Source organism: Peromyscus californicus, unplaced genomic scaffold, assembly GCF_007827085.1.
Source record: "Peromyscus californicus insignis strain IS unplaced genomic scaffold, ASM782708v3 Scaffold_5__1_contigs__length_169319896, whole genome shotgun sequence".
Taxonomy (NCBI): domain Eukaryota; kingdom Metazoa; phylum Chordata; class Mammalia; order Rodentia; family Cricetidae; genus Peromyscus; species Peromyscus californicus.
This window is the reverse complement of record NW_026294573.1, coordinates 42,805,006-42,825,675: the sequence shown is the minus strand read 5'-3', so window position 1 is coordinate 42,825,675 and position 20,670 is coordinate 42,805,006. Positions and strand designations below refer to the sequence as shown.

At 41.6% G+C, this 20,670-nt stretch overlaps 1 protein-coding gene across 3 annotated transcripts in view; it reads right to left on the bottom strand.

Annotated features, from left to right (window-relative positions):
• Zfyve9 (zinc finger FYVE-type containing 9) overlaps window positions 1-18,476 on the bottom strand; it is a 159,883-nt gene extending 141,407 nt beyond the window's left edge. For 2 of the 3 annotated variants that reach the window (XM_052715755.1, XM_052715758.1), the window contains exon 1: window positions 18,373-18,476. The gene's annotated coding sequence lies outside the window, so the exon portion shown is untranslated. Of the gene's footprint in view, window positions 1-10,728; window positions 10,817-18,372 lie in introns of those variants that run through there. The other variant, XM_052715757.1, reaches the window with a different exon arrangement.
• Window positions 18,477-20,670: the final 2,194 nt, after the last annotated feature.

The window sequence follows — 20,670 nt, the reverse complement described above, 5'->3', positions numbered from 1 at the left end:
TCTCTCTAATACTTCCTCATTCCTCTCTCCTCCCCACAAGAATCCTTAGACAGGTCGGAGCTGGACTCCGACAGATATTCAAATCTCTTCTATAAAATGGTACAGGATTTGCACATAATCTACATATATCTTGTTAAGTCATCTCTAGATTACTCATAATAGCTAGTGCAATATAAATGATAGGTAAACAGCTATGATACTATGTCATTTGGGGAATAATGGTTAGGAAAGAAGGTCTACATAGGCTCAGTGCAGATACTTTTTTTCCTTAATATTTTCGATGGGTAGTCAGTTGAATCTATCCATGTAAAGTTCGCAGATACATGGGGTGACTGTATTGGGGGTTCTGTCATCTCAGTGAAATTACAAGGATCACACCAATGCACTCACTCCAAATTAAACTGCTACTGTTTGTATCCCTACAGTGACTGGTGGTCTTCTTCAGATTCTAAAGGCAACATGTTTTATATAGGATAGTGCTTTCGCCTATGTGGTGGCATGACAGGTTACCAGCTGTGAGTGGAAAATAATTCTGCAGAATTCCAGGCTTTACTGTAAGCAGTCCCTAAGCCAGTGGTTCTCAGTCTTCCGAATGCTGTGACTCTTTAATACAGTTCCTCATATTATGGTGACCTCCCCAATCATAAAATTATTTTCGTTGCTACTTCATAGCCACTTTCGCTGCTACTTTCATTTTGCTACTGTTATCAATTGTAATGTAGATCTGTGTTTTCCAATGGTCTTAGGCAACCCATGTGAAAGGGTCATTCGACACCCCCAATGTGGTCACGATCCATAGGTTGAGAACCGCTGCTAAGCTGTTAGGTATACCTGGAGAAAGAATAGTAACCATTCAATAGGAAGTCCCAGTGATAGAATCACAATGCAGGTGATGGAGTTCTACAGGAAAGCCATACTAATAGAACAACAGCTCCTGGTATCCGGGTAAGAGACAGAATGCTTGATCATTGGGCACCATGCATTCGGAACTTTTCATAATAAGCTAAGTTTACTAGGACCCTCGAAGTCTCAAATGCATTTAAGCTCAGCAGCAACCCAATCTAAGATGGAAACAGTATACTGAAGACTGAAATAAAACAGAACCAAAGGACACAAGCTACACAAGCAGGCAGCCAGGACTTCCCTGACAGACCCCACCATTACCCAAATGCAAGCTGAGAACAAACAGTAGATTCATTATAGCCAAGCGTAAGGGTGACCTTGACACTGGAAAAGAAAACTTCCCTAACTCCCTAAAAGAGCTTTAAGTGATGTACTTGGTTATAAAATTTTGTAGAAAGAAAAGTGGGATGAGAACACACACTCATAGACAATGGCAAGTGGACTGGCCAACTGGTCCAGTAAGAAAAAGGAACACTGTAAGAAAAAGGAACAATTGAATGACCACATAGAATTGAGCACAAAGCATGAAAATCTATTTCCTGTGTTATGCTTGCCAGAAAGCATCTAATTTCGGCAGAAGAGACACTAAACCACCAAATGTACAAAATGACTCAACTGACATATGCCACCTCAGAACTGGCATGATGAGGACATGAATGAATAGGTCACTCTGGCAAAAATAGAGATGGGGGGAAAGAGAAGAAAACATGGTCTCATTTACCACAACCAATTTAAACATTGCCAAGCTCCAATATAGCACTAAACTTTAAGCAAACAACAAGCTATTCGATGGCAAGTTGACTACTCTGCATCCTTCCAACATCAGAAGGGCCAGTGTCTTAGTTCGGTTTCTATTGCTGTGATAAAGACTTGGAGAGGAGTTTATTTCACATTACAGCTTACAGTTCCATCATGAAGGGAAGTCAGGGCAGGAACCTGGAAGCAGGAACTTAAGCTGAGACCATAGAGGAATGCTGCTTACTGGCTTGCTCCCCACAGCTTTATCAGCCTGCTTTCTTATAAAACCAAAGACCACCAGCCCGGAGTGTACCACCTAAGGTGGGCTGGACCCATCTACATCAATTATTAATCAATAAAATACCCTCAGACATGCCTATGGGCCAGTCTGAGAGATGAATTTTCTTAATTGAGGTTCTAGATGACTTCCTAGATGACTCTAGCTTGTGTCGAGATGACAAAAAAAACTAACCATGATAACCAGTGGCTGAGTCTCACAGGAAGAGACAATTATTACAGGTATAGGTTTTCCTTTCCAGCCAGTAAGAACCCAGACTAGCACCACTGCATAGGGCTTGCACAGTACCTACTACGGTTTGGATATAGTCTGAGTATGCTTCCCAAGACTCCATGTGTTGAAATTTAATTCTCATCATAAGGAATTGGAGAGCAGAAACTTAATTTGGGAGGCAGAGGCAGAAGCAGACAAATCTATAGAGAGTGCTAGGCTAGCCAGGGCTGCACAGTGAGACCCTGTCTCAAAACAAACAAAATAAGCAAAGAAACAAAAACATAATCCAAGAAACAGATATTTCCATACTACCAGAGTGTTTGAGGTCCTACTGAAAGCACAGCTGATATGTCAACTCAGAGAGGTAAGAACATGTAAGATCCTCTAGTACAGTAGTTCTTAACCTTCCTAATGCTGTGATCCTTTAATACAGTTCCTTATGTTGTGGTGACCGACAACCATAAAATTATTTCATTGCTACTTCATAACTATAATTTTGCTGTTATGAACCATAATGTAAATACCTGGTATGCAAGATATCTGATATGTGACCCCTGTGAAAGGGTCATTCAACCACTCACAGAGGTCATGACCCACAGGTTGAGAATCACTGCTCTAGTATTCGGTATGTAAACTAATTCAGAGCTGTATTCCAACTAGTAGGATAGTCTCATTAAGAGGATCACATGGTCTTAGAAACAGGTGGAAGAAGAAATGCCCCCACCACCATAATTTCCAGTGAACCACTAGAAGACTGTGTGCTTTTCATCCATACAATGCTGGGCTCTACAGAATTAGAAGGCCTCCTGCCAAAAGTGGCATTCTTTCCTTGCTAGTAGACCATGCTGGTTAGTTTTTAGTCAACTTGACACAAGCTAAAGTCATCTGAGAAAAAGGAACCTCAATTTAAAACATGCCCCCAACTGGTCTGTAGGCAAGCCTGTGAAGCATTTTCTTGATTGATATGAATGTGGAAGGGTCCAGTCTACTGAGGCTGGTGTCATCTCTGGGCAGGGAGTCCTGGGATGTGTAAGAAAGCAACTGAGCAAGCCAAGAGGAGCAAGTCAATAAACTATTCCTCCATGATCCCTGTTTCAGTTCTTGCCTTAGCTACTACCTTGGCTTCCCTCAATGATGGACTATAAACTGTAAATCAAATAACCCACTCTTTCTCCCCATTAGTTTTGGTCAGTGTTTTTTTCTTTTTTTTTTTTTTGTTTGTTTGTTTGTTTTTGAGACAGGGTTTCTCTGTGTAGCTTTGCGCCTTTCCTGGAGCTCACGCTGTAGCCCAGGCTGGCCTCGAACTCACAGAGATCCGCCTGCCTCTGCCTCCCAAGTGCTGGGATTAAAGGCGTGCGCCACCACTGCCCGGCTTGGTCAGTGTTTTAACACAGCAATAGAAAGCTAACTAAGAGATACACGGAAGATTATAATGAACTACAACTTACAGCTGGAACTCCCCGTAACCAGGAGGCAGAAGAGAAGTAATCTCTGCAGCCTTAGTTAACCCTCATCTTCAGCAGAACTACAGCTACAGTTATATAACAGAAACAAGAGGTAGTCATGGAACTTAGACAGTCAGTAGGGTGACAACAGTCTAATCTCCTGCCTAACTATGAATTCTCGAGTACAGTAACTCCTGCCTAGGAAGAGAGTCCATGGATCCTAGGATTGCTGCTCTCAGGAAGTGTTTAAATACACAAATCAGTTTAGCACAAGAAACAGACAGTGATATTTATTTGGATCTTCTTTCAAAAAGAGAACTGCCATTCAGGGGAAAGGAGTACAATAGATAACAGCCTCCAACTCCAACATGTTTGAATCTCAACTTCCCAATTGATGCCATACTTGTCAAGGGCAACTCCTAGCAGTGCCTAAACATGATGGGGTAGTAGAATCTGTCCACTTCTCCCGAGTGTAGTAATCTAGCCAGCAATTTGTGCTCTACAGGTCCCTATCAGTTTTCATATCTGCATAACTAGAAGGTTCTTCCCCTTTCCTTTCACATTCCTCTCTAACCTCTGTAGTTAGAGTTTTCCTGGTCCTGCCTGGCCCATGGTCAGGACAAATCTCTCTCACCCGCCAGTCCCGCAGCCGCTCATACCCAACCAAGTAAACACACAGAGACTTATATTGCTTACAAACTGTATGGCCGTGCAGGCTTCTTGTTATCTAGTTCTATCTCAAATTAACCCATTTCTACTAGTCTATAAGTTGCCACATAGCTCGTGGCTTACCGGTACCTTACATCTTGCTTTTCATGGCGACGGCTGGCAGCATCTCTCTGACTCAGCCTTCCACTTCCCAGAATTCTCCTCTCTCCTTGTCCTACCTATACTTCCTGCCTGGCTACTGGCCAATCAGTGTTTTATTTATTAACCAATCAGAGCAACACATTTAACATACAGAACACCCCACAGCAAACCTCCTCTCCCTAATTCCTTTTTATACTACTAAATCCATTTCAGTGCCTGCTTTTTAAGAAACACATTTATTACATAGGGTAACCATCTCCCAACTCACTGAAGTATTACTGCTAGTCTTATTTTACAGATAGGAAAGCACCGACACAGAAAACTTTAGCCTGCCCAACAACATACCAAAAAACTAATTGTAGAGGCCCACAAAGGTTTCCTAGTGAGATGTGAGCTTGCTTTACCCAGCAGGGATGCATTAGAGAATTGCTTGACCATGTACAAGGTTACTAGGTGATTGGAAGGGTCTACACTTGGCTGAGCGAGGGAGAGGTCTTTTGCTCCACCCCTTGGCATTCCTATAAAAATCCCTTTAGAAGAGACAGAAAGGGCCGGTGGATAATGATCCAGGCCCTCCTGAGGCTATCCTGTATTTCTGTCTTTCCCCTCTCTCTCCTATCTAAATATTTCTCATTTCCCCTCCTCAAAAGTACCCTGGAGAAAAAGTGAAAGGGGGTCTCTCACAGAGAAATGGGTAGGCCCCCCACAGATGGCACCAGGAACAGGGACCAGGGCCTTGGTGAAAGGAGGGTTGAGGGCTCCGCAGGAAGCAGTTGGGCATGTCTGGTTATGTAGTAAAATTAAGGCAGGGGTATTCTATTTTTAGGACTATAGATAAAAGTAAGGTGGCTGAAAGATGCTGAAGTGAAAAGTTAGGCTGCAGCAAGTTATCTCACTCTAGGTTTCTTTTTTTTCTCTATCTATAAAAATTAAGGAAAACTATGAGGTAGAATATAGGAATACAATGTAAAAAAAAAAATAAGCAACAGACAGAGGAACTCTGTCCTTGATTTTCCAACTATGGGACTATGAACACAAACTCCTGGGGAAGAATCAGAGAAATGAAAAAAGTACTATGAGAAAAATGGGCAGAAAAAGATTTCTGTGGACAGCTTAGATCTGAGTCCTGCATGGCAGAAAAAGAATTTTCCCTGAAGTGAATGTGGATGAAATAAAACTCTTCACTCTGCTGATATTGCCACTGGATGAAAACACTGTACTATCAGAATTAGTTTCCTCTTGGCCATGAAGTCAAGAAAAGGGAACAGAAGTCTTGGTGAAAACTTATCTTTCTCTTAAAAACCAAAAGCTTTTCAGGTCTGGTCTTCTCAGACTTTTTTCTTCCTGTAAGGGCAAAATCAGACGCACCTGGAAATAACATCAAAATGGGAAAATCACCTGTAATTGCCCTAGAAAGCGCTCGTTCCTTTTCAGTGACCTGGTGAGGCGGGGGAGTGAAGCACCAAGAAGTTTTCACTTCTGGCAACAAGCACCTGTCTGAGTGCATGCGGACAGGCACAACCTGTTCGAGGGACAGTGCCAGGTGAAAGCTTAATCTTGACTTAAAAACCTCCCGTGGTAAAAGAGCAGAAACTTGATTTTGACCGTGTGAATGAAATTGAGAGTAACGGCCACCATTGGCTGCAGCTGAATTTTCTCCCAGACCCAGAAAGGCAACCTAGGAAATGCAGCTTGTGAGGCAGCTTGAGAAATGTAGTTTGTAACAGCGTGATGATATAGAGAAAGGCAGTTTGGGAAATGTAGTTCATAACAGAGATGCCATTACTGCACTGCCCCAAGAAAAACTCTTGCTTTTTTCAGCTCAAAACATTAATTTTTCCAAAGCGCTGCTAGAAAGCTTAGCTTTACTTCCCGAAAATGAGAAACAGTTGATGTCTGTCAGGAGGCAATTAAAATGCTAATGACACTTCTCAAGTCATTATGAAATCCTTGACAAATGAGGATAATCAGAGAAGTTCTTTGCCTTTTGAACAGCAGCCTGTAGTGAGTGATTCCTTTGCAAATCTAATGGGGAACAAGGAAGTGTGTATTCAGAAAGGAGTGACTGTTTTGTAGATAGGGATCAAATTCCAGAAAATCTAGCTGTCTTACAAAATAGAGTCATTTCCTTTGAAAGTTCCCTACAAGAATACAAAGCTAAATTAGAATATTTGCTTAGTGAATACACTGATGTTTGTGAGGATAGGAAAAATGTGCCAAGTACTGAAGGTTGAAAAGTTACAACTAGCTGGGCGGTGGTGGTGCACGCCTTTAATCCCGGCACTCAGGAGGCAGAGGCAGGCGGATCTCTGTGAGTTCGAGGCCAGCCTGGTCTCCAAAGCCAGTTCCAGGAAAGGCACAAAGCTACACAGAGAAACCCTGTCTCTGAAAAAAAAAAAAAAGGTATACATAGTCAGGGGTTGGGGATTTAGCTCAGTGGTAGAGTGCTTGCCTAGCAAGCACAAGGCCCTGGGTTCAGTCTTCAGCTCCAGAAAAAACAAAAAAAAACAAAAAAACTACAGTCTGAGTTAAATGACTCATGATCAGAGTGTATTACAGCTATTAATAAAATGGCATCAGGGGTTGAGAAGCTAGTGAATGAGGTAAAAATAGTAAATCACAAAAATGTTCTTCCTAAGAGTAAGCTAATGAAAGATGTGTTTCATGACAAATAAAACAACACATCTATGTTCTAGATATGTGTTAAAGTTTGTAAAATAGTCATATAGTTTCCTTTTGAATATGTTTGTAAAAAGTTTAAATGGTGAATGTAAGTTCATATAATTGTTTTTATTACTCCATCAATATCTGTGTAGTCCGGACAAATAAGGTAACATTAATTTTTAAAGGATAAACTAAATCAATCACATTAGAAGCATCTTGAAGTACTCTGAACACTTTTTGTGGTAGCCTAAGATATAATTTTATGGTCTCAGTGGCCCCCGGAAAACTTAAGTGAAGGTGTCATAATTAGGGAAGCTTTTCTGTCTTCTTCCTAGAAGTTTCCACTCCTTCTGTTTCTGTTTAGAAATGGGTAGGCCTTCCACAAAGGGGTAGGCCTCCCAAAACTGAGTTAGTTTGTACAGAAATTCTGCTGCTATGGTAGGAACACATGTATATATGAGCTACTTAAACAGCTAAAAGTGTTTTATGGGTTTTTGTTTACTTGAGTGGATATTCTGAAGTGTTTTTGAAATGACTGCTTTCTCCTGGGACTCAAGATAGTCTCTTGAAAATTTTATTGAACATCTGTTAGGAGAGTTTTGATTTAGAAAAAGGCTTGGTGCAGCTAAGACTGCTATAGTCACATTAGACCCATTCCAATAAGGATATTCCATCTTTATTATCCTCTACTCCTTTACTGGGAGGTGTGGCATCTATGGAGGTCGCTGTGGACATTTGCAAACTCTTAGTAGGGATCTGGGTCAAAGCTGAGTTAAGTTCTGTACCCCCTCCTGCCTGAGGCTGATAGCCAAAGACAGGCAACTTTCTTCTTGGTAGCTTCCAACCTAAGCCACAGTATGCTTGATGGAAAAGTGTATCTCCATAACAGGTAAGATTATTCAAGAAGGACGACCTAAGACAGGCACTGTCTATCCTGGGCCTGGGTGGGGGGACTTTATTATATCAAGAACAGGGAGTTGTGGAGGCCCACAAAGGTTTCCTAGTGAAATCTGAGCTTGCTTTACCCAGCAGCGATGCACTTAGAGGATTGCTTGACCATGTACAAGGTTACTAGGTGATTGGAAGGTCTACACTTGGGTGAGCTAGGGGGTGGGTGGTCTTTTGCTCCATTCCTTGGCATTCCTACAAATAGCCCTTTAGAAGAGACAGAAAGGGCCAGTAGATAATGATCCAGGTCCTCCCAAGGCTATCCTGTGTTTCTATCTGTTTCTCTCCCCTCTATCCTTCTATCTAAATATTTCTCACTTCCCCCTCCTCAAGAGTACCCTGGGGAAAAAGTGAAAGGGAGCCTCTCACAGAGAAATGGGTAGGCCTCTCACAACTAATATAACTGGATCTAATTCCAGAGCCTGTGTTTTGAATTACTACTCTAGAAGACAAGATATTATTTTGACATCTCTAGAGGTTAAAAGAATGATTTGTTCTGCATAGTTTCAGAAAGAAAAAGGATGTACACTAGAGAATAAGCAGATGTCTGCAAAATATAAAAGAAAACTTTCTAATAATGAGCAGTAAACAACAAAATGGTTTCCTTAAATAATGAGAGCTTATCAACTGAGAGTTTAAATATTCATAAATGAGGCATTATAAAAACAGATAAAAGTTGACCTTAGATTGGTGAAAGGTATATTAACAACTCTGTTGGCTATTATGAATGTTAGGAATGTTTATGTACAGATTGTTATGTGCACATACACTTTCATTTACTTTGGGATACATATATAGGAATAGAATTTCTGGGTCAATTGGTAATTCTGTTTAACCTTCTGAGGAGCATCCTGGCTGTTCCACAGCCAAACAAGCTTGGTAATATGTGTCTGAACAAATTTCAGTTAGTTCATTTCCACTCCTCAGTCTTTGAAATACTAAGGTGATCAATACAGAATGCTGAAAACACAAACTTATGTGATTAGAGAACATTTCCTTGTTCCCAGGGAATACACTTGAACAATCCTGGCCTGGGATAATTTCTTTGCAAAGTCAATGTTCAATTAACCAAGGCATCTAAAATAAGCTAACAAGGAAAGGAAAGTTAACTTTGCAGTCAGCCAAACCATCACCTGTCTATTTCTATCACTATTAGCCTCTCTGATACCTTCAGAGTGGGAGGGCTGTATACATTTTGTCATTAAAATGTGTTTCATCCTTTTTGACTGCAGTACATGCCCTCCTTTCCTTTATAAACAAGCTTCGCAGACCTGGAACAACAGGGACACACTTCATTTACCAAATTCTCACATTATAAGCAATATGAAAACCTGCATTATTTCACACATGCTACTGAATGACCTATTTTCATACAACACAGCTCTAGATGCATTTGTCTCAAACATATGCACATTGTCATAAGCAAAGGCAGAAGAAAGACTATGAGCTAAAGACAGAAAAGGCCTCGGCCACAAATGAATGTTCAGAGTTTCAAGATTTTTATTCAGAAACATATTGTCTTTCAACTACAAGAAAAACTTGTAAAAAATACAATATAAAATAAAATATAATACAAAATACAATTCCTCTGTTTGGTTCTTGCAGATTTCTCAGTTGCTACCAGCTGCCGACCACTCCTAATTCTTTACCTGTGTCAGTTCATCTCCACAGCCTCGAGTCAAGTCATCTAATGCCATCTATCTTTTCACTCAATTCACCTTTAGAAATACCAAACAGAGCGAGGCCGAGGTGGCGCACACCTTTAATTCCAGCACTCGGGAGGCAGAGCCAGGCGGATCTCTGTGAGTTCGAGGCCAGCCTGGTCTATAGAGCAAGATCCAGGACAGGCACCAAAACTACACAGAGAAACCCTGTCTCAAAAAACCAAAAAAAGAGAAAAAAAGAAATACCAAATAGAGTATTACATGTGGAAAGGGCCTTGCTATCGAGTCTACAACTGACTTTTAGAACAGAGAACTGAGGCCTAAATCAGTTATTATACTTTTCTAATAACAAGAAAGAATTTATCTATTCAAAAACACAGCATATGAAATCTGAAATTCCCAAAATACATACAAGGCACACAACATACACACATCCTTTTCTAGCTTGTATAAGATAATGAATGTCAGTATACTTCAAAGGCAAATATCAACCTATATTAACCAACTATGTGATTAGTTGGAAATATATTATTATGGAAAATTATTAGCTAAAAACAGACATAGGCAAAAGATAAAAATAGTATATGATTACAAAGTCAAAAATATATGGGTTTGAATCATGAAACATGAGTTTAGGCTGAGAAAAAACAATAAAACTCTCCAAGCCTCAATCTCCTTGGCTGCAAACATGTACAACACTACGGACATTCTAAGGTCATTCTAATAGCTGGAAATAAAATACAATGATACAGCTAACAAAAAGACAGCACACTACAGGGAAATCTTACACATTATACAAAAAAAAAATAATACAGGATGGAAAACTTCACAAACTTGTTATTTTGGAAGAATTAAATACAGAAACAGGGATGAGGGATGATCAGGTTGTAACTAAATTGTGAAGGGCAGCCTGCCAGGGTTAAGGAATCTCAACCTCTGGCCTGAGACGTAGTTCAGTTGGTAGAGTGCTTGTCTAACATGTGCACAGCCCTGGGCTTGATGCCTAGCACCCCATGAGCCAGGTGTCATCATGCACAGCCCATACCTACAATCCCAGCACTTTGGAGGTATAGCCAAGAAGATCAGAAGTTCAAGGTTATCTTCAGCTACATTTTGAGTCCAAGGCTATTTGAGACCCTGTATCAAAAACAAAACAAAACCAAAAAAGGGCTGGTGAGATGGCTCGCTGGGTAAAAAGCACCTGCTGCCAAGCCTGAAGACCTGGGTTTTATGACTGGGTCCCACATGGTATCAGGACAGAACCAACTCCTACAAGTGGCCTCTGACTTCCATACATGCACCATGCTACATATTCACCAACATGCACCTGCACACAAATAAATACATGTTTAAAAAAAACTGTTAAGGTTATATGAATTTTAGCACAGACTATTATGCTATAATAAAATATTAGTAGAAATAATATATAATAAAAATAAAAAGAATGCTGGGCAGTGGTGGCACACGCCTTTAATCCCAGCACTTGGGAGGTAGAGGCAGGTGGATCTTTGTGAGTTCGAGGCCAGCCTGGTCTACAGAGCGAGATCCAGGAAAGGCACAAAGCTACACAGCGAAACCCTGTCTCAAAAAATCAAAAAAAAAAAAAAAAAAAAGAAAAGAAAAGAAAAAAGAATATAATAAAGTAATAAAAACATACACTTTTACTCCTTATTTTAATAAAACAAATTCTGGCAGGGAAAATGCCACTTCAACCATGAGAAGTTAGATAAGAACCAGAACATAGTCCACATAAAAATACAGGTCTATGCCTGGAGTGGTGGCTTACACCTATAATCTGAGCACTCTGGAGGCTGAAGAAGGACCAGGAGGGGGTTCAAGGCCACACTGCACTACAGTGTAAGACTCTGCCCCTCCCCCAAAAAACGTTTTTTAAATGCTTTTCATGAGTCCCACGCAAAAGGCTCTAGAATTGCTACTTTTTATAAATTTATATGGAAACTGTGACATTCACAGCAGCTCAAGAGCAGTCCTCCTCTTTTTGTTGTTCAATTCAAATTCAGCATAAAGGTTCTAAAGGGATTTTTTCAGTGCTAGGAATCACACCCAGGACCCTGCACACCACTGGGAAAGCACTGTACTGCTGAGCTACCTCTCCAGCCCTTAGCTTCTTGAAATAGGGTCTCACTAGGAAGACCAGGATGTTGTCAAATTCACAATCCTCCTGCATCAGCCTGGGATTACAGACTTATGTCATCTTACCAAACTCTCCAAGAGTAATCTCAAAATGGGAAAATAGTATGTATGATGCATAATGGAGATTCCAAATGAGTACTTTGCGTTAAAACAATGGTGTAACATAAATTGCTAAATGGTGTTACTAGTTTAAATAAAAAAACAAAACCCAGAGCCAGATATTGGGGTAAATGCTGAAAGATTAGAGAGACAAAGGAACAAGCCACAGCCACGTCTTACCTCTAGGCCTCCTCAGCCTGAAAAAGCTTCAGTTCCAGCTGAAAAAGTTCTAGTTCCTGTCTCCTCACGCCTTATCCCTTATCCCCTTTTCCACCCAGCCATAACACTTCCTGCTTAGTGCTGGCATTAAAGGTGTGTGTGCCTCCAAGTACTGGGAGCAATGGCATGAAGTCCCAAGTGCTGGGATTAAAGGTGTGTGCCACCACTGCCTGGCTCTGTTTCTCTCCTAGACTGAATCAATCTCATGGAGTCCAGGGTGGCTTTGAACTCACAGAGATCCAGACGGATCTCTGCCTCCCGAGTGCCAGGATTAAAGGTGTGTGCCACCACAATCTAGTGGCTTGTTCTGTCCTCTGATCTTTAGGCAAATTTTATTAGGGTACACAATATTTCACCACACAATGGTTATCTACATTATTTCCTAACTTGTTTGAAAAAACAAAACTTTAAAAATATTAGCCAAATCATTATTGTTAATTTGAAATATGTCCCACAAAACATCACAGAAAAGTTTCAATACTTTGAATGCAGATAAAATATAGAGTAATATTCTAAACATAAGAATAAAGAACAATGACTAACAGGTTTTGCTATTTTGTTTGAGACAATATCTCACTGCATATCCCAGACTTGCCTTCAATTCACAATTTTCCTGCCTCATTCTCTAAAATACTAGGATTACAGGTACGCACCACCATCTCCAGCAATTAATCTATATTTATATAAAAGTATACATCATAGACAGGTAATGATGATCATTAAAAGTCTGTCAGACTTGGGTACTTAGAAATGTTAATATACAACTGGGCTGTAAATTTTTAGAAATGTTTTAGCAGAGTTAAAGGAAAATAAGACACAGGGCTTACAATTGCCTTTTGTTAATAAATGTTCTTTAAGGTAGGCATGGTAGTGCTTGCCTATAATCCAAGTACTTTGGAGGCTGAAGCAAGTGAATCCCTGAGGCTTAGCCTGAGCTACATAGTAAGTTCCAAGGGAGCATGGGGGGCGGGGAGGAAAGGTGTGCCTGTTTCATTTCCATCACCACCCAATATGGTTAATCAGTTCTACTTGATGAGTTCACTAAAAGTACATAGCTTTTATTCTCAAGCCAAAAGCATTTCTTACCATCAAAAAAATCTGTCAATTTGTCACCAAGCAAAAGCTTCAACAATTTACCTAATGACTGTAAACAAGTTATGAATCTATTCAAATAAAGTCTTACCTTCCCACCTTACATTTACTCGGGTAGTTTTTGTTTGTTTGTTTTTGCCGAGACAGGGTTTCTCTGGGTAGTTTTGGTGCCTGTCCTGGAACTAGCTCTGTAGACCAAGCTGGCTTCAAACTCACAGAGATTCGTCTGCCTCTGCCCCTGCCCCTGCCCCCATGGCGTGCACCATCACCAACCAGCTTTACTTGGGTAGTTATATCAAAAGTCGATAACAAGAGTTGGTGAGGATGTGAAGAAATTAGAACCTTCACACACTTGCTAGTGAGAACATAAAATAATGAGCCACTTAATAAGACAACCAGGCTGTTCAAAAGGACAAACAGAGATACTACCCAATCTAGCAATTCTACTCCCACGTATGTCCCAAAGGCAATGAAAGTATACATGTACATAAAAATTTGCATACAAATTTTCCTAACATTATTCATAACAGCCAAAAAGTAAAAGTACACCCAAATTTACGAATGAATTAATGAAATGTGGTATATCTACACAACAGAATATTATTGAGCAATAGTAAGAAATAAGCTGTAGATTCATTATTATTGAGCCCTGAAAATGTAATTATACTAACTGAAATAAACCAACCACATTATAGGATTCTATTATATGAAGTGTTCAGAATTGATAGGAATTCTTTAGAACAGAAACCCATTAGTGTTTGCCCAGAGCTGGGTTATTAGGAAGATACTGGGGTGATTACTAATGGATACCAGCTTGGAGTGATGAAAATATTCCAAAATGAAAGAGTGATAACATTTACACAACTCTGCTAAATATAGTAAAAGCCATTAAATTTTACACTTTAGATGGGTAAAGTATGTGTGTGTGAACTGTATCTCAAGACATAAATCATTAAAAAAAGACCCTTCCCTAATATTCTCAACTTGGCTGAAATACATGTACTCTTCATTTTCTATTTTAAAGTCTCTACATAAGGTTGTAGAAGTTATCTTCACTGCTTCAAGACTCCTACTAATGTGCATTAAATTATTTCTCCCTGTGTAACAAAAACTCAAAAGACTGTTTCTTGACTTTAATGGATACCCTTAGAGATCTTACCTGCATCTTATTTTCCCTATAGTTTTGAAAATATACATACTATTTAAATTTTGTAATAGTTTATAATAGTTCAGTTCTGTAAATTGGACTATTTAAAATAATTTAAGCCAGGCATAGTGATTCATGGCTATAATCCCATCACTTGGGAGGTAGAGATGAGAGGATCAGAAGTTCAAGATCATCGCCTGCTACAGTAGCAAGTTCTAGGCTAGCCTGGGCTACATCAGACCCTGTCTCAAAAGAAAAAAAATTTATAAAATGGAAACTATTTTATAAATAGCATTTTCAAATAATTTCATTAAATAAAATTTATGATAAAGTATAAGATATTCTATTAACTACATAATCAAAATACTAATTCTGTGAATTTGTCTCACCCTTAGTTGGCAATGCTTTACAATCGATCATGCTAGCTTTATTTCTTAGCAGAAAACTGTATAAATAATTAATGATCTTTTAAACTTTTTCAAAACTCAAAGCTTCGAAAAAATATATTTTCCATTTCTAGAGTAATGCTTATTTATCTAAAGAACACAACTATAGCTCTGATTTATATTATATCACTTAATCCTTATAATAATCCTACAAAATGTGTACTATTAGCTTCATTTTATACAATAATAAATTAAGACTTAAAAGAGTGTAAACGCCTTTAATCCCAGCGCTAGGGAGGCAGAGCCAGGTGGATCTCTGTGAGTTTGAGGCCAGCCTGGTCTACAGAGTGAGATCCAGGACAGGCACCAAAACTACACAGAGAAACCCTGTCTCGAAAAACCAAAAACCAAAAAAACAAAACAAACAAACAAACAAAAAGCTGGGCGGTGGTGGCGCATGCCTTTAGTCTCAGCACTGGGAAGAAGAGGCAGGTGGATCTCTGTGAGTTTGAGGCCAAGCCTGGGCTACAGAGTGAGTTCCAGGAAAGGCACCAAAGCTACACAGAGAAACCCTGTCTCAAAAAACCAAAAAAAAAAAAAAATCCAAAAGCAGACCTAGTCTCAAATAAATAAATAAAGCTACCAAGTTTTAATTCACACAGAAATATACAAGATCTGGTTTTTATTTTTTTTTCCCAGAAGGAAGAATGGAAATGAACGAACATGTCTCTGCAGTGTCTATGATCACTTGCATCTCAAAGAAACTTTCTACTTCCCTAGGAGGGGTACTATTACTCCAAGAGAATATGAGAAGCTCAGAATCTATGTGTCACATTGTTCTAAGAGGTGGGGTAAGGATTCCTGTTCATATCTGACTTTATCTCTGCACCACAGCATGCCACACAATTAATAATCATAAAACACATATGTAGCACCTCCTAGAAACAAAAGAAATTAAAATCTAGGCAACTACCTTTTAATCAGTCTTTGTATCTTGCAAACAGCCAGTCTGTGGCCAGCACATAAGAGGACCCAAATAAACTTTAGTGCATGGAATAAAAGTGATAGCTTAGCCACAGAAGAAGAAATGGGACTCTCCCAACTCATTCATTGGTTCTTTCTAACTAAGGAGTTAATACAAAACTAGTACTTTCCAGGCAATATTTGCCATTATTTCTTTAAAGAAAACACTGAATCAGGAATTGGAAAAGAAAGAATACTATGTATGAACTTTTTCCTCAATTCTGGGAATTAAACCGAGAGGTTTGTATATTCTAAGCAAGTCCTCTTCCACTGAGTGACCTCCCATCCCTTACCAAAGCTCCTGAAGGGCAAGATACTGGATGAGACACAGAAGCCCTAAGCAGAGATCTAGCTCATTTTACTCAATTACAACACCTTTCTGACCCTGTCTTGTAACAGTTAATTAAACCTGTCCTGCTTCCACAATTAGCTAATTGCTAGCAGAAGCCTTGGTCATTTTTGTATTTCCCAGAGCACCTGAGACAGAACCTAATATTACTAATAGCTAACATTGTATAAAAATTTTATACATTACAAGACTTTCTTTAGATGCTGTCTCCTAAAGCCTTCCAAATTAAGTATAATACCAACTGCATTTTACAGACAACATTGAAGTTTATTGTCAAGATGAAAGCCCAGATAGCCTTCCTTAACATTGTCATTACAGGCTCTCAATGTTTGTTAACTGACAGCAGCTGTCCCTCAAAACACAGTTTTTCTATCTGCATTATAAAACCATTATCTGTTGCTATGAAAAGCATCTGTTAAGCAACTTAAGGTAGTTTTGCTAGAGAGCTGTCACTTTCGTTCACCTGAGCAAATCTCTTTTAACTTTTATCTGTGATGTTCAAATTCAGCAGTACTAAGAATCAGGATAAAAAAAAAATCACCATCTTTGAGTTACTGCTATCCCCACAATTCTGACATAGGGGACCAGGAATCACATTTTTTAATCAGCACTCACAACTGATTCTAATATTGGTCTTTACAGACACACTGAGAAAAGAATTAGACTTTTCAAACCTAAATTAACCAGAATATCTAATCAAGCCAACTTCTTACAGTTAGAAATGCTTACACACGATCTGACAAAGCCAAGGCTGCAACACCTAACACACTGGATCCTCAAAATTCTTCACCACACTGAACCTTAGACCTCCGGAGACTCCATGTACAGGAAGGTTAAGTCAGGAGTCTTAAATAACTACCCACGTTAACTGATGGCTTTAACTCCGGTAATTAGTAACATATATTATAAATTTCAAACAAATGCCTGGCTGTAAATTGAACCAGTGAGCATTATTAATTTAATACCAATACTACTAGTAATAATAATTTTACAAGTCACCATCACTACAATCTCACTTTAAACTTTGATCATCAAAATGTACTATGACATTATCAGTGATCTCACTCTGGTTATTAAATACGTACTGAAAACCAATACAGTACCTCTCCGTGCGTCCCAATTTTTTTACTATATATACATATTTTCATGAATCAAAGGTCTAGATGTACATATAAGTCCCATATAATAGAAAAAAATAAGAATAACCTGTAATCACATCATAAACAAGAATCACCCCAATACTGACCTGTGGTATCAAACTACAATCACTATTTTTTTTAACATTATTACCAAAACAAAACCAATCATTTTCCTTTTACAATTGAGTCTCTATTCCATTTTTGTCAGTTCCTTGCTATTAGGGTTTTATTGCTCGACTTAAAATTCTCTTGCCATCCGTTCCTTATTTGGGTGGAACATTTCTGTACCAAGGACTGAAGCATTAAAACCTTTCCTGTCTCTTTGAAGGTGGGAAAGACATATTCATAAAAGATTTTTTTTTTTTAAACTGTGAGTGCTTAGCTAGGAAACTTAGCATGGCAAAGATGGGATGGGGCTTTCTCCAAGGCAGACCTCTCACAGACAAGATGTAACCTAAGGAGGAAAGGATGAGCTAGCGGCAGGTGATGAAATTTCACCTCAAATAAGACGCAAAAGGCTGTCTCTAGCAGGAAAGGGGTGAATGCTCCTCCTGGAGTACCAGGGGCTCCGGGGTCCCGCACTCTCTGCACCTCAACACTCCCCACTCCCCACCCAGGGGGATGGCTCTGCAGGACACGGGACACGGCGCAGGGAAGCCAAAGCTGTTTGCAAACAAGCGTCCTCTGCCTGCCTGCCTGCCTCCGGGATGTGCACGCAGGGCCCTGGGGAAGGCAGGCACGCTCGGCCCCGCCCGGGACAACCGCGAAGGGCACCGGTGTGGCGGCGGCCAGCCCGGTCTTCACATACCCGGCCGCGCCGGAACCCAGGCCCGGGCAAGGGCTTCTCGGCAGCGCGGGGCCTAGTCGCCCCCCCCCCCCCGCGCCCCGCGCGCGCCTCCAGCCTCCCGGGGTGGTGGGGGGGACCCACGGAAAGAGGGCCGAGGCCCCAGAGCTGCGGGGTGCCCGCGGCGGCCGCAGTGCCAGGACGCTCCGTCCGCCCCGGCCCGAGAGCTGGCGCCGGGGGCCCCCTCCCTGAGCGGCGCGAGCCGGCGAGCCCCGCACCGCGGCGCGCCACACTCACCGCCTCTCCATGGCCCGGGGCGGGGGGGGGGGGGGGTCGTCCCTCAGCCGCAAGCGTCCTCCTCAGCAGGGCTCCGCCGCCGCCGCCGCCGCCGCCGCCGCCGCGAAGCCTCGCACTCCGGAGGGGGCTGCGGTCGCTGCGGCGGAGGCTGAGGCCCGGCGCCCCTCCAGCCGCATCGGCTCCGGGGTCGCCTCCGCCACGCGGGTCCCGGGGAGCGCGGTCGAGCGCGTCCGGGGGCGCAGGCTACGGCGGGACGACCGAGGCGCTGCAGGCGGACGGGCTCGGCGAAGCCTCGGGCGCCGCGGTGGCCGCTCCAGCCGCCCGCGCCACTGGGCCACAGCGCCCCCTGGACCCCACGTCCCGCTACGGCGCCGCCGGGACTGCGGCGGCCGCGCCGAGCACGGGGCGGCTGGGAAGGCGAAGCAGCGCGGCCTAGGGGTGGCGGGGCCCCGTGCGCCCTGCGCCGTCCGCCGCCCGCGGCCCGCCCCTGACGCGGCTTCCCGGGAGCCGGAAGCTGTCGGGCTCCCCCCACCCCACCCCCGTCAGACCCCAGCACCTTTCTTCCCTCCAGAAGGTATGTGAATGCTCTTGTCACTCGAACCCGCACCCGAGAGAGCGGGAACGTGAGGGACTCTCGGTTCATTTCTCGTGGAGACAGGGGGTCCCTTTTAATCCCCCTCAGTGCGTCGGTATGAAAGGAGAGTGACCCAGAACAAATCTTCCTTTTATCTTTTTCTAAGCACATGCACAATCCCTTCCCAAAACAGATAAAGGAATCATCTTTAACCTTAACTTTTTTGGAGCTACTGTGCAGATTCATTACAGAAATTTGCTACAGAATCCCTTAAGCCCTAACCTCCCCCCCCCCCCCCCAAAATAGGGAATAAATAAAACGCTGACCAAGAGAAGAGAATAAGCAACGGGTTGTCCTGAAATTGATAAACAACTTAAAGGTAAGGAAAGAATCATCCTTTTACTAACCTAACCCTGGCCACCACCACTTCTGCACCAGCCACCCCTTACCCATTCCTAGGTAAGACTCTGAAGGAGGGAAATTGTGGGTGTATGGAGGGCTATGCAATAATTTTGTTTACAGATGCCTCCTGTTTGATCTTGCCCAGCCTCTAGGGCGCTAACGTCACAACCAGAAACAAAGACTGTCAGAAGGGAAATAGGAAAAGAGAGAAATTTCTAAATCCCCTATGCCCCCAAATTCCCAAATACAGTGTTTTTGTTTGCTTGTTATTTTGTTTCTTCTGGGTGCTATACTGGAACAAGCAAAGGCTTTGGTGCCAGGCAGATCCTGGTACCACTGGTCCCAGTTACATCATGTACAGTTTTATGACCCTGACAAGTTATGTAATATTTTGAACCTCTATTTTCTCCTGCCTGCCTAGCTGATTGTGAAGGTTAGGGATGGAAGGACTGGCCTATGGTTCCAATTTTTGTTAATTCCAGAACACCTTAACACTTAGTCATTCTTAATCTTGAAATGGTACCCATTTGTTTTTGTCCCACCACACTTCCCCTACCCCGAGTGTGTGTGTGTGTGTGTGTGTGTGTGTGTGTGTGTGTGTGTGTGTGTGTGTGTGTTCCTAATCAGAAGGTCATTTTTCATCATCCCTGGTCTAGGTGAAATTTCCCTGAATTTCACCAGTGCATTTATATAATCCTCCACTGAAAAAGAGAGCCCAATATACTGGATCCTTTGACATTCTACTGTACAGCAGATAGCAAGATAGAATCACTACATTTTTCTGCATGAAAATATTATAAACAATCTTGCCTTACCTTAGATTATGGCATAATAGTAACAAATCATGAGAAAATTGCATAAGGACTTCAGGAACTGTTCAAGTAATAATTGAGCAGCCACCCAGAGAAAACATAACCTACCAGTTCCCTTCTCATCAATGAAAGCTGTTCCTGTGCAGTCCCAACTCTTCCTTTGCCACATACTTCTGAGTCACACTGCCAAAAAAAAAAAAAAAAAAAAAAAATCACTATCCCCTTTTTATAACAACAGAAACAGGCTCAGAAGGAAACTGTGATTCATCCTCACAACATCTCTATGAATCCAGTACCTTGGTACCACCATTTGCCTTGTGAAGTACCTCCAACTGAAGGAAAAGCTGGACGTAGACTGATTCCTCCTGTCTGCTATCCAATAACAACAGTCCTTTCTGAAATATTGGAAAACATTGTTAGAGTAAGTTACTATTGATAAGGCTTGCTATCTAGAATTGGGCCCTTTGGTTTAGATCAGTTTGGCAACCTGACGTTAGCACTGTCCTTGCC